Source organism: Aulonocara stuartgranti (assembly GCF_965226115.1).
Source record: "Aulonocara stuartgranti genome assembly, chromosome: 6".
In the NCBI taxonomy this organism is placed as follows: domain Eukaryota; kingdom Metazoa; phylum Chordata; class Actinopteri; order Cichliformes; family Cichlidae; genus Aulonocara; species Aulonocara stuartgranti.
Genome location: NC_138944.1, coordinates 22206652 through 22220694, shown reverse-complemented (window position 1 = coordinate 22220694; position 14043 = coordinate 22206652).

The following is a 14043-nucleotide window of genomic DNA, read 5'->3' as shown; positions in this document are numbered from 1 at the left end:
ATAATCATCATGCTGTAACCAGGTAGAGTAAATCAATTTGTTGATCAATTATTAATTCATTTACTAACAGGGACTTAGAAGAGAGACACTGAATGTTTAATAATCCAAATTTTACTGTTTACATTTGTGGATACAATGTAATACAATATTGTATATGTATATAATACAATATAATAACTATAAGAAAGCCTGTGACTCAGTGACTCACACATGGATCCCACAATGCCGAGAAATATACAAGATCAACAGGACACTAAGAGCCTTCACCAGGAATTCGATGGGGATGTGGTGAACAACCCTAGAAGCCAACTTTTAGCCAATTTCATAGGTCACCATCAAGTCCAGGATCCGCGAAGAAGATGCCCTGTCCCCCCTGGTGTTCTGCAGAGGCCTGAGCCCCCTCAGTGAGATCACTGACAAAACTGGCTACAGATGCCGACTACAGAATTGAGCAATAATCAGCCACCTCCTACATGGATGACATCAAGCTGTATCCCAGAAGTGAATGAGTCATCGAGTCATTGATCCACACCACTTGGATTAGATCGTAAAGAAAGATAAGGAAAATAGTCAAAACTGAGGGGATTGTGCTACAAGGAGGCAACATTGCAGACATCAAGGACAGCTACAAGCAGTGTTGCCAACTTAGCGACTTTGTCGCTATATTTAGCGAGTTTTCAGACCCCTTAGCGACTTTTTTTCTAAAAAATAGTCGCTAAAAAAAGACGTGAAAGCGTTACTCTCAACAAGCAGCGGGTGCTGTAACGCAGTCAGTTCTTCTTTTACTCTTTTACTCGTATGCTGTTTTGTGGATCACAAGGTTTAAAACTACTTATAAACACACACAAAGTAACTCCACCAGAGTGCCTATTTCGGGTCACTTTTGCCGGTCCAAGCCCGGGTAAAGGAGCAGGGTTGGAATTGTGACATTAAAAAAAAACAATAATTGCTAAAAGAAATTTAATTTGTAGTTCTAAATAAACTCTTAATGCATTTAGGACGTTTTTTACTCACTTTATGTCTCTTCCACGATGTTATTTCTCTCTCCAACAACATAGGTTACAATTACATTAGCATGACCAATTATGCTAATTAGGCGATGACGTCATTTAGCGACTTCTAGCGACTTTTAGGACAACCAATAGCGATTTTCCTTACTGAGGAGTTGGCAACACTGGCTACAAGTACCTGTAAATCCCACAGGTAAATGGGAACCATGAAGAGGTTGCTAGGAAAGCTCTGACTATCAAACACGTGCAGAGTGTAAGGCAAGACCTGAGGAATCAGCTGCATGGGACTAACAAGGATCAACACCTATGCCCTGCCGGTGATCAGATATCCTGGGATAATACGCTGGCCAAAGGAGGTGATAGAAGCCACTGACATCAAGACAAGGAAGCTCCTTACTATGCATGTAGGGTTTCACCCCAAATCCAGCGCTCTGACACTGCACGCTAACCGAAAGGAAAGTGGTTGAGGACTGGTTAGTGTCAGAACCTCTACCCACACTGAACATCCATGAGTACGTAAGGAAGATGGCCACAGCTGACAGTGTGCTTAGTAAATACCCAGGAAAGAAGAAAGAAGCAAGGAGAAGAGCCATCATCGAAGGATAGGCATGCTGTGAACCACCAGTAGATAGAAGTTTCTGACATCCAGAAATCCTACCAGTGGCTGGACAAAGCTGGACTGAAAGACAGCATATAGGCAGTAATCATGGCAACACAAGAACAAGCTCTAAGCACAAGGCCCACAGAGGCCAGGGTCTAACACACCAGGCAAGATACCAATTACAAGCTGTGCAAAAGTCCCCCTTAGACAATCTGCCACATAACAACAGGGTGGAAGATGCTACAAGGCAGATCATACATGGAATGCCACAACCAAGTGGCTAGCATAATATTATATAGGAACATCTGTGGGGAAGTCCTATGGCCTGGAAGTCCTAGAGTCCTAGGGACACACCCCCTGGGGTGGTTGACAATGACAGAGCTAAGATCCTATGGGACTTCCAAATACAGACGGAAAACTGGTGATGACTAACCAACCGGACATAGTAGTGATTGACAAGCAGAGGAAGATAGCCATAGTGATAGATGTAGCTATACTGAATGATAGTAAAATCAGAGGAGAGTCATAGAAATAACAAAGAAACTGCACAAGACCCTCAAGCTCCCAGGACCTGAGCTTGAAGGATAAAGAGTACCCCACCGGGCGAGTGAGGAATTTATAAAATTAAATTGAATTCAATATCCCGCAGCAAAACTGTCTAAATATATCAAAGAAGCAAGATTTATAAATATCCATCAATTTTCTACCTCCAGGTCCGGGTTGTGGGGAGGCAGCAGTCTAACACCCAGGCTTCCATCACTTGGCTACCTCCTCCAACTCTACTAGCAGGAAAACAGGGTGTCCAGCTCCTCTGCAGGAGATTGTTTCCACAGTCTGTGCTGTGCATTGAGGTGAGCCCAACTATATCTCATTATTAACTCTCATGACTCCATCCAAATTACAATGCATCTAAACCCTAAGACACCACCCATGAGCCCCTATGCTAGCAATGACTTCAGGATAGGGCCCATGCTACCACATCCTGGACAGGTTGAATTGTTCCCTTGGTCTTACTGACATACTATAGTTTTCTGAATTATACAATGCATGTGATATAAGGTGAGTGCCTGTAGAACTGAATTATGAGTGTATTTATAAGGGTTGCTTTTCAAATGTAAATTCCCAGGGACATAAACATTAGCATAATCCACTTGGCTTGGATTTGTATCCCATATGGGAATACTGATTTTAGTCAGTTGTTAGAGAGTTAGGCCTATTTTTTTAGTTTTGATCTGCAGTAAGTTTCTCTTTTTTGTATTTATTTAGTGTGAAAAGCACCATTTGCATGACACCGCCTGTCTCAAAACCTTGTATATTTTTCATGTACTACAAAATCAATTTAAATATTGACTATTACAACAGTTGTTTTTCACAGTTCAGGCTTTGTGTGTGTGTGTGTGTGTGTGTGTGTGTGTGTGTGTGTGTGTGTGTGTGTGAGTGTGTGTGTGTGACTGTATACACTGTCATATATGATGTGGGAAGTGCTTTTCATTAACACAGTCCTTTTGATAATGTATGCGCAATAATAAAAACAACTTAAACAATCCTGAAAGAGAAATTGTTTTTTAGCAAATGTGAAAGTGTGATAGATTTACAACTACATACCACAATTTTTAAAAGAAAGCAAATAAAACTGGACTAACAGAGAGATTATACAACTTTCTCATCACAATAAGGAAAATGATTCTGTGACACTGTTTTTAATTACTTACTAAACACGGTTTGGTTACACAGAAGAAGTAAGTGCGCCTACCAGAATACCCATGGAGCACAGAGTGCTTATTCTTTGTATTTCATGTTTCAGTTTTAGTTGGTGCTTAGAACAAAATGAATGCTATGTACCCAAAGATATTACCTCAGACTCACATGGCTGCACATTGCCAGCATACTTCCAATTGCTTTAATGGATTAGCAGTTTAAGCAGTAATTTTTCTATTTTACTCATTTTAGTATGCTGTGCAATTTGTAACCCTTTTAAGTCTAAAACATGACATATTTCCCAGAAAATGTTAATTTTTTTGAAAATGGAGTGTTTAGTGAATCTTTTGATGAAAATTTAAAAAACAAATTAAAGATGAATTTGCATATATGAATTTTAATTTATTTTTGTAATTTATGTCAGTAATTTCAGCTCTCACACTGATGATGTAAAGTCTCAGAAACTTGTTTATCAAACATGATAGTCTTGGCTTTAAAGGGTTAAATACTTTTGTCTGGAAATAGCAGTCACTATGGCAAATTTAACCTGGAGAGCAGTCGATCACGATTTGCTTCATCAGTGAAAAATATTTGTAAAAATTATTTTTTCCTGATATTCACAACAGACCTTTGAGTGCCTGCTTGGTCCACTTGGCTTTAGTCAAAGTAAATGTAAGCCCACCTTCCAATCGTGTATAATAGACAGGCCAGTCGACCACGTCTATTTCATGCTTTGCCTTCACAAAACATGAAATAGACAAACATGCAGAAATTGCATTACCAGCAGGGGGAGATAATACATTTAAAGCCACATATATATGTGCATTTCTTGTGATTATTTTCATGTTGGTTTGAGATAAAATATCTCCTTCTGCTCTTACTGCAAGTTCTGCATGCGTGTACATTTCACATTTTAGAGAGGCAAAGCATAAAACGGACACCGTGGACTGATGAGTGAACTACACGCTTTGCCATGATATCGGGTTGTATCTTCACGTGGGCCCATAAGATTAAATAAGCATTAAGACTAATCTGAATGTTTGGGAGCAAACATAATTGACCACAATGCTTAACTACAGTTTCGCTATGGTTGAAAGATACACTTCAAATACACTGCAATATACAATCAGTGGCAGTCAATTATTTTGGGGATTATTTTCTCATATATTGTAAAGCTTGAAAGTCTGTGATGACATTTACTCTGTAAGTGAGACTTTATTAAAATGCTGTGGCTGTATTGGATTTGGACAGTTAGAATGTTGTTTTGCTGTTTTTCTCCCTTACAAAATCCAGGCTAGCTAATTTATAATTTTTTATTTATTTATTTATTTTTTTTGCTGTGGCTGTAGATAAATCAAAGGCAATTTAGTTACTGATTGACTTAGCAAGAGAGAAAAATCTGAAGCATCTCCTTTTCTTTTTCCTGGTAGTCACTGTTGGTCTCATTAATCACACGATTAATAAGGCCAAATTAGTTTCCCAACTAGAGGCAGGGATCATTTTTCATTTTACCAATTAGTCTATGTCTTCTAAAATGTCATGTATATGAGAGCACAGTGCCATCTTATGACTTTATTAACGGATCTATGTCAGATGCATAGGAGGTACGGTTGTCAAACAGAAAAAAGAGCGGTTGTTAAATCTTTGTTAAAACGATGAGGCCTTGCAATTTTCTAAGTATAGTACTGTCAGTACATTATTAGATGCACTTCATATATGTTTAGTGTCAGATTTCAGTTTTTTCCGAGAGTTTTAAGACAAGCCTTCATTTGAATGAGTACAATGAGAAAGAACTTGAAGAAAGCAACACAGCCTCTAGGCAAGGCAGGCGTGTATCCGAATGAAAACATCTGCTGTACGGTTCTCTGTGTGTTGAAACAGTCAACTTTTGCCTCTGAGTATTATTTTTGTCTGTTTCTGCTAATGTCACTATTAGATTTAGAGTTGTGATGTTCTGCCATTGCTTTGCTGCTGTTGTACCAGGAAAAATGCTGCTTTTTGATCATCTTTCTGCAGCTAGTATCTTGATTCGTAATTGCACCTACAAATTATAGCCACTTATGTCCATTGTTGGTTCTATTTAGCATCTTTCTGGGTCAGGATCTGTATATGGGTATGAGCTCAGAGATTTGTTAGCTGGCACGAATTGAGTCTGACAATCTGCCAAGAGTGAAGCTACACTACTTAGCTTAGCCCCGTAAATGGAGGGCAATACATGTATTATCTCAAACATATTACACTGAAGTCCATGTTTATTTGAATAGGGTGAGGTAAATGTCATTCAGATTGTGGCAACAGTGGCATAATCATCAAACACATTAGTTAAATTGTGAAATTTAATTAGAATTACAAAGCCAAATATTGTCACCCTTAACAAGAACCCAAAATGTGTCAAGGAGTATTTTGGTGTGGGAAACATTTATGTGCAGAAAGTTAGTCTGAAATCATTATATATCCAACTTAACAATCTAAGTGTTCACACTTGTGTAGTACCCTTTTCTATCAAAAACTGTTAAAGTTAATTATTATTTCACTTACTCTTCTGTCTGATAATGCTGTCTGGGCTTTAGTGGGGATCCATCCTTAAATCAATACATCTCTATTTGAACCACACACTTCCTGAGAGAAATGTGTTGACTTTTATAGAGTCTAATAAAGTTATTTATTTACTTATGCAACTTGTGTATTTTTACTTGAAGAAGTACCATCCATGATTGTATGTATACAAAGGTTTTTAAAGATAAGTCAAACTCAGCCACCACCCAGACAACAGATTCTATTTTACCTTTGCTGACCTGCAGTTAAGCAAAGAGACATAAAAGAGACAACAATCAGAAAATCCTGAACAGTTTTCTATATTCTAGAACAGTGGTTCTCAAACTTTTGGCTCTTAATGCACCACCCTTGTGACCAACATTAAAGTACAGTAGTATAGGCCTATTTAACACTATACACAGTTTACACCAGACAATTTTATTTCTTATATGAATGTTTTTTTTATTTTAGCTGTCATAAACAGGATGTGACAAGTGATAATAATTACAACTGTACTAAAACATTCACAGCAGGTGGGATATCTGGTCTTTAAGTGATGACGTATGAATCCTGCTTCCAAGTCCAAACTACTCTGCATTTATTAAGGCTGTTGTATTTTTAACATGTTTTGTATCTTGTTCTATTTAATCTGGACAAACCCTAAAAAAGTCAGTGATCGCTGTCGGCCTCTCTCGGTTTTTATTACCACTGTTCATTTTAAAGCTCAGTTTTTAAAACCTTACGATGTAGTTACAGTCCAGCCTATGCAGCAGTATATTAATGACTAGAGAACTACTGGCATTGTGCAGACTTAAAAATAAAATTGTATAATTCAGAGATGAAAGTAGATGAGTTACATCCTTGGTTTTGTAGTACTGAATATTATTTGAAAAATCACTGCACATTGGATTTTGTTCACAGAAAAGATTTCTGTGGTTACCACTAAGTATCTAAAAAAATATCATAACCTGTAATGCAAGTTTCAAATTACATTCTGATTTTTCTTAGTTATAATTTGCTGGTTGGTAACTGACTGCACGTTTTGATTTTTAAGAAATAATAATTTCACAGCCATCATGTATAAATGTATGCAGATGGCATATTTAATTTGAACGTATCAAATAAAGGGCATATAGGTTTGTTTGGCGAGTTTTTAAAGACTAAAATCGTCTCATCTTTTCATTTTAAACAATTAAATCTATTGCAAATTATTCTTTATGAGACTTAAAAACACCAAAAAAATGAAAGCTTCAGATGTGTTTCCTCACTGACCGATGATGCTGTTCTATCTGCAGTAAAGAGTTGTTCAGTTAAAGAGGGTTGAATGATATATAGTGTCTATAAACTTCACAAAGGGAAGGGTATAGGTGTCTGACTGAATGATTTGGCAGCAGCAGTATAAACCAAACTGGTCCCTGGAGAGGTCACTAGCACAACTGACAGCTTTATTAAAACCAGCATGTAATAAGGTAAGTACTTGCATGCAAGATTTAGAGGGCAGTAAGAGTTTCCTGGCTGTGGATACACGCGTTCTTATAAAAAAATAAAATAAAATACTTCGTATTCAATAAGGAGTGTCTTGTCTTCAGGAATGTCAAGTATGGAAATGATAAATTCTATTTCTTTTTGCTTAATTTTACTACGAAATATAGGACTTCTGCCTTGCATATTTGGAAGTTGCATTGGTGTTTTTTCAGTGTTTAGGAAAAAACAACAAGTTGTATAAGGCCTGTACCACACTTATCCCTGGGATAGTTGTAACATTTCTGACATTTCTGTCTGCAGTTTGAAACATTTTAAGGTAGTGGATTCTAGATGTAATGTATTTACATGTAACTGCTATTAGATCGCACAGCTATTTTCTCTGCAACACAATTACTAATTGCATGGTATGGTCTCAAACACAAAGAGTGAAATGTTACTCTTAACTCCATAGTCTGGGTTAGTTGTAACATACCCTACACTGTAAAAGACAATATGTAATATAAAATTATTTTACTGTGTATTATACAGTTTTGTACTGTGTTTCTAGAATAGCATTAAATTTATATAAATAGACTGTGATTTTACATTTCAAATGTAAAATAACGTATAATCACTGTAAATGTAATAATACATAATTTTCTTGCTTTTTAAATATATTTGTCTGTACATATGCATATTTAGATTGTTAAAATACATTCACAAATGTATCATAATTTCACAAATATTTGTTAGATTGAACTGTTAAATTCAAATGCAATGCTATGGAAAAATATATAAAATGATTCTTATAAACTTTTTTCACATCATATAATGTTATTTAGGGCGATCGTGGCTCAAGAGTTGGCAGTTCGCCTTTTAATCAGAAGGTTGCCAGTTCGAGCCCCAGCTCGGACAGTCTCTGTAGTTGTGTCCTTGGGCAAGACACTTTACCTACCAGGCCAGAGGGGCCGATGGTGCGATATGGCAGCCTCGCTTCTGTCAGTCTGTCCCAGGGCAGCTGTGGCTACAACTGTAGCTTGCCTCCACCAGTGTGTGAATGTGAGAGTGAATGAATAGTGGAACTGTAAAGCGCTTTGAAGGTCTTGAAAAGCGCTATATAAATGCAATCCATTATTATTATTATTTAAACCAACTGTTAACTGTATATTTCTGCACATTTACGTATTATGATTCATATTGCCACATTCATTGACCTTGTTTATAGGTAATTTTATTGTTTAATCACGTTAAAATGTTCCTAATTTAATGTTTAAAAGCACTTGAAAAAGGCAAAATCCCATGTAAAATTAGGGAAACAAACTGTATTGTCATTACTGAAAATAACCGTATTTTTATGAGAAAGTTATTTTCTGTTATTTTATGGTATTATTTTGGCGCCCCAGCTGCTGGAATATTACTGTTTTTTAGGATTTTTCCTTTTACAATGTAGGGTGAGATGCAACACAATGAAATAAGGGTACTGACAAAATCTTAACATTAAAACTTTTTTATTCAACACCTGAATGCACTTATTATTAATTCAACATTATGCACTCCATACTGTACAGTAATGCCACTGTTTTGCACATGTCTCAACTCTGTATATTTTTATATATTTTATTTTATTGTTTACTCTATTTAATTTGTAAAATATGTGTATACACACACACACACACACACATGTAGAAAAATATTTAGTATACACATCCAGAAATGCATATACTATTATATATTGTACATATATTTATTAGTTTCAGATGTAGCCATTCTTGTATTTTGCTTGTTAACGTTATTGTATTTTGCACAACTCTGTTGCTTGTGAAGCTCGCACACAAGAATTTCACTCACATGCACTGTACCAATGTACCTGCACATGTGATGTGACAATAAAAGTGATTTGATTTGATTTGATTACAATTCATCTAGCTGTGTGTGTGTGTGTGTGTGTGTGTGTGTGTGTGTGTGTGTGTGTGTGTGAGAGAGAGAGAGAGCGAGAGAGAGACAGAGTGCAGAAATATAGTTTTTAAAAATATTCCAATAAAAAAAAAAGGCAAATTATGGAATTTTCACTAGCTGAATATTTCATTTGCGTATTTTTCGGACCATAAGGCGCATGTCAATGAACGTGGCTGTTTTCATAATTAGGCGCACCGGATTATAAGGAGCATTAAGCAAAACAAAACAGTCAGATAAGTCAAAATTCACTCATCTCATTCTTCTTGCTTCCTCCACTTCCGTACCATTGATTCATTAATGTTTAATTCTCTCGCAGCTGCTCTATTCCCATGTTGTTGCAGTATATTAATGACTAACCTCATATTGTGGTTGGATTATCTCAGTTGTTCTCCTGACTGAAGTTTGGTCTGTTTACAGCATCCTGCCATGCAACTGCATTTGTCCCTAGCCATCGGGAACCCTCACATTAACTTTTATTGAGTGGAAAAAAGTTAGCATTCATCCTCCAGCTTCACTGTGTTTATGTTATGCTAACAGAGCCGTGTTGCTCCCGATCACATAGCACAGCATTATATACCAGCTAGTCCAACTTCAGTAACCCTACAAAAGTCACTGTTGTTTAGTTTTCTGTCTTCATTTATGTTGGAAGTGATAGCAGAGCTGTACATTTTAATTTTTTCACAAATCTCTCAGTCAGAACTATATCATGGTTAGGTGGAAACTAGTGAGCTAACTTCCTGATAACTTCTAGCTAGTTAAATATAATAAATTCTGTTTTCATGGATGCCTGGATGTTAAACTTAATTGTTACACTGGTAAAGCAGCTGCGGTGCTCGTTTGACTTTTGGACCTGAAGGAGACGGAGTTTAGGATACAGATTACTCCACAAGGCTCCTGACTACGGTAGCCGTAATGCTCCGACAAACCATCAAGCAGTGCGCCTTCGTAGCTTACCAAAGTCGTTCTAACTCTTTTGACAGATTTTTGAGCATTGTGTACCACATCAAATTGGTTCGAGGTCTGTAAGCACAACCAGAATTCATACATAAGGTGCACCGGAATATAAGGCGCACTGTCGATTTGTCAGAGATTTACAGTTAACAAACAGTCAGGTGAATGATCAACACTGAGACACTCGAGATAATTAACGTGCTGCACGGGTGAAATACTCAGAGAGCAATCACCACGAACTGCAGTATTCGTTTATTTTTATAGGTTACATCGTCAATATGCAAATATAATCACATTTCCTGTTACGCAGGTCCTGATGCTGTCTGTGTGTAAGCTGTGTGTGTGTGTGTGTCACAAAGTATGTGTGTTGCAAGTCAATTTCTAAGAATAATATAATGCAAGTCAACTTCTGCGGATATGTATTTCTGTACTGGTCTCTTGCGGTAAATGTCAGTGTCACAGGGTCAGCTTCCTGTTTCTACAGAAAACTGTGTCTGGTGAAATATGTATAACATAACATTTGAAGCATAATCAAATAAAACAATAAAAACTCCCTAACACGATTTTTGAGAAAATTTTTACGTGATTTTAAGTGCGTCAAAATTACCTAAAATACGGTAATTTTGGTTGGCCCTACTTGAGGTTGGCCTCATTGCCTCAGTGGACATTGTAACCTACATAATAATGAAGCTGAACAAAAAAATGTTGTTGTGCAACAGCTTCATCAACTGAACTGTTTGCGTCAAGTTTTTAATCACCATCAGAATCACAATGATGACAGATGTATGGAGTGCAGGCCTCATGAGACCACAGAGTACAGGTTAGGTACATAACCCAAGCTTCTTTTGGCTTTGAGTTAATTAAGTTTTCCATTGCAAAACCCCAAAAACAAACAAAAAATACACGCATATATATATATATATATATATATATATATATATATATATATAAACACCCAGCACGCCCCTGTGGGCGGTTTATCCTTCAAGCTCGGGTCCTCTACCAGAGGCCTGGGAGCTTGAGGGTCCTGCGCAGTATCTTAGCTGTTCCCAGGACTGCGCTCTTCTGGACAGAGATCTCCGATGTTATTCCCGGGATCTGCTGGAGCCACTCGCCTAGCTTGGGAGTCACCGCACCTAGTGCTCCGATTACCACGGGGACCACCGTTACCTTCACCCTCCACATCCTCTCGAGCTCTTCTCTGAGCCCTTGGTATTTCTCCAGCTTCTCGTGTTCCTTCTTCCTGATATTGCTGTCATTCGGAACCGCTACATCGATCACTACGGCTGTCTTCTTCTGTTTGTCTACCACCACTATGTCCGGTTGGTTAGCCACCACCATTTTGTCCGTCTGTATCTGGAAGTCCCACAGGATCTTAGCTCGGTCATTCTCCACCACCCTTGGGGGCATCTCCCATTTTGACCTCGGGACTTCCAGGTTATACTCGGCACAGATGTTCCTGTACACTATGCCGGCCACTTGGTTATGGCGTTCCATGTATGCCTTGCCTGCTAGCATCTTGCACCCTGCTGTTATGTGCTGGATTGTCTCTGGGGCATCTTTACACAGCCTGCACCTGGGGTCTTGCCTGGTGTGATAGACCCCAGCCTCTATGGATCTTGTGCTCAGAGCTTGTTCTTGTGCTGCCATGATTAGTGCCTCTGTGCTGTCTTTCAGTCCAGCTTTGTCCAGCCACTGGTAGGATTTCTGGATATCAGCCACCTCCTCTATCTGCCGGTGGTACATACCGTGCAGGGGCCTGTCCTTCCATGATGGTTCCTCGTCTCCCTCCTCTTTCTTGGGTTTCTGCTGCCTGAGGTATTCACTGAGCACTCGGTCAGTTGGGGCCATCTTCCCAATGTATTCTTGGATGTTCGTTGTCTCATCCTGGACTGTGGTGCTGACACTCACCAGTCCCCGGCCCCCTTCCTTCCGCTTAGCGTACAGCCTCAGGGTGCTGGACTTGGGGTGAAACCCTCCATGCATGGTAAGGAGCTTTCTTGTCTTTATGTCAGTGGCTTCTATCTCCTCCTTTGGCCAGCCTATTACCCCAGCAGGGTACCTGATCACGGGCAGGGCGTACGTGTTGATGGCCCGGATCTTGTTCTTACCATTCAGCTGACTCCTCAGGACTTGCCTGACCCTCTGCAGGTACTTTGTGGTTGCAGCCTTTCTAGCGGCCTCTTCATGGTTCCCATTTGCCTGCGGGATCCCCAGGTACTTGTAACTGTCCTCTATGTCTGCAATGTTGCCTTCTGGTAGTTCAATCCCCTCAGTTCTGACTACCTTCCCTCTCTTTGTTACCATCCGACTACACTTCTCCAGTCCAAACGACATTCCAATGTCATTGCTGTATAGCCTGGTAGTGTGGATCAGTGACTCGATGTCTCGTTCACTCTTGGCATACAGCTTGATGTCATCCATGTACAGGAGGTGGCTGACAACTGCTCCGTTCCGTAGTCGGTATCCGTAGCCAGTCTTGTTAATGATCTCACTGAGGGGGTTCAGGCCTATGCAGAACACCAGTGGGGACAGAGCATCTCCTTGGTAGATCCCGCACTTGATGGTGACTTGTGCTATGGGCTTGGAGTTGGCCTCTAGTGTTGTACGCCACATCCCCATTGAGTTCCTGATGAAGGCTCTTAGGGTCCCATTGATCTTGTACAATTCTAGGCATTCCAGTATCCAGCTGTGGGGCATTGAGTCATAGGCCTTCTTGTAATCAATCCAGGCAGTGCACAGGTTGGTCAGTCTGGTCTTGCAGTCTCGGCTGACTGTTCTGTCTACCAGTAGCTGGTGTTTTGCGCCTCTGGTATTCTTGCCAATTCCTTTCTGTGTCCCACTCATGTATTGACCCATGTGCCTGTTCATCTTAGCCGATATGATGCCTGACAGGAGCTTCCATGTAGTACTGAGGCAGGTTATTGGTCGGTAGTTGGAGGGGACCGGTCCCTTCTTGGGGTCCTTGGGGATCAGGACCGTCCGACCTTCGGTTAGCCATTCCGGGTGTCTCTCGTTAACTAGCAGCTGGTTCATTTGTGCTGCCAGACGCTCGTGGAGTGCAGTCAGCTTCTTTAGCCAGTAGGCGTGAACCATGTCGGGGCCTGGTGCTGTCCAACTCTTCATACTGGAGACCCTTTCTTGGATATCTGCCACTGTGATGGTTACTGGACCCTGTTCAGGGAGGTCGCTGTGGTCTGCCCTCAGATCCACTAGCCACTGAGCATTGCCGTTATGGGTTGCGTCCTTCTCCCATATGCTCTTCCAGTATTGCTCTGTCTCCAGCCTTGGTGGTGCTGTTATTATATATATATATATATATATATATATATATATATATACACTCAACAAAAATATAAACGCAACACCTTTGTTACTGCTCCCATTCCCCATGGGATGGACGTAGAGACCTAAAATTCATTCCAGATACACAATATAACCATCCCTCCCAAACAGTGGTCACAAATCAGTCCAAATTTGTGGTAGTAGGCACATCTGCTATATTGAGATAATCCATCCCACCTCACAGGTGTGCCACATCAGGATGCTGATCTGACATCATGAGTAGTGCACAGGTGTACCTCAGACTGCCCACAACAAAAGGCCACCCTGGAATGTGCAGTTTTTTGCGCTACTGGGGGTCTGGGGACCCAGAACCGGTCAGTATCTGGTGTGACCACCATTTGCCTCACGCAGTGCAACACATCGCCGCATGGAGTCTATCAGATTGTCAATTGTGGCCTGTGGAATGTTGGTCCACTCCACTTCAATGGCTGTGCGAGGTTGTTGGATATTCCTGGGAACTGGTACACGCTGTCGTATACGCCG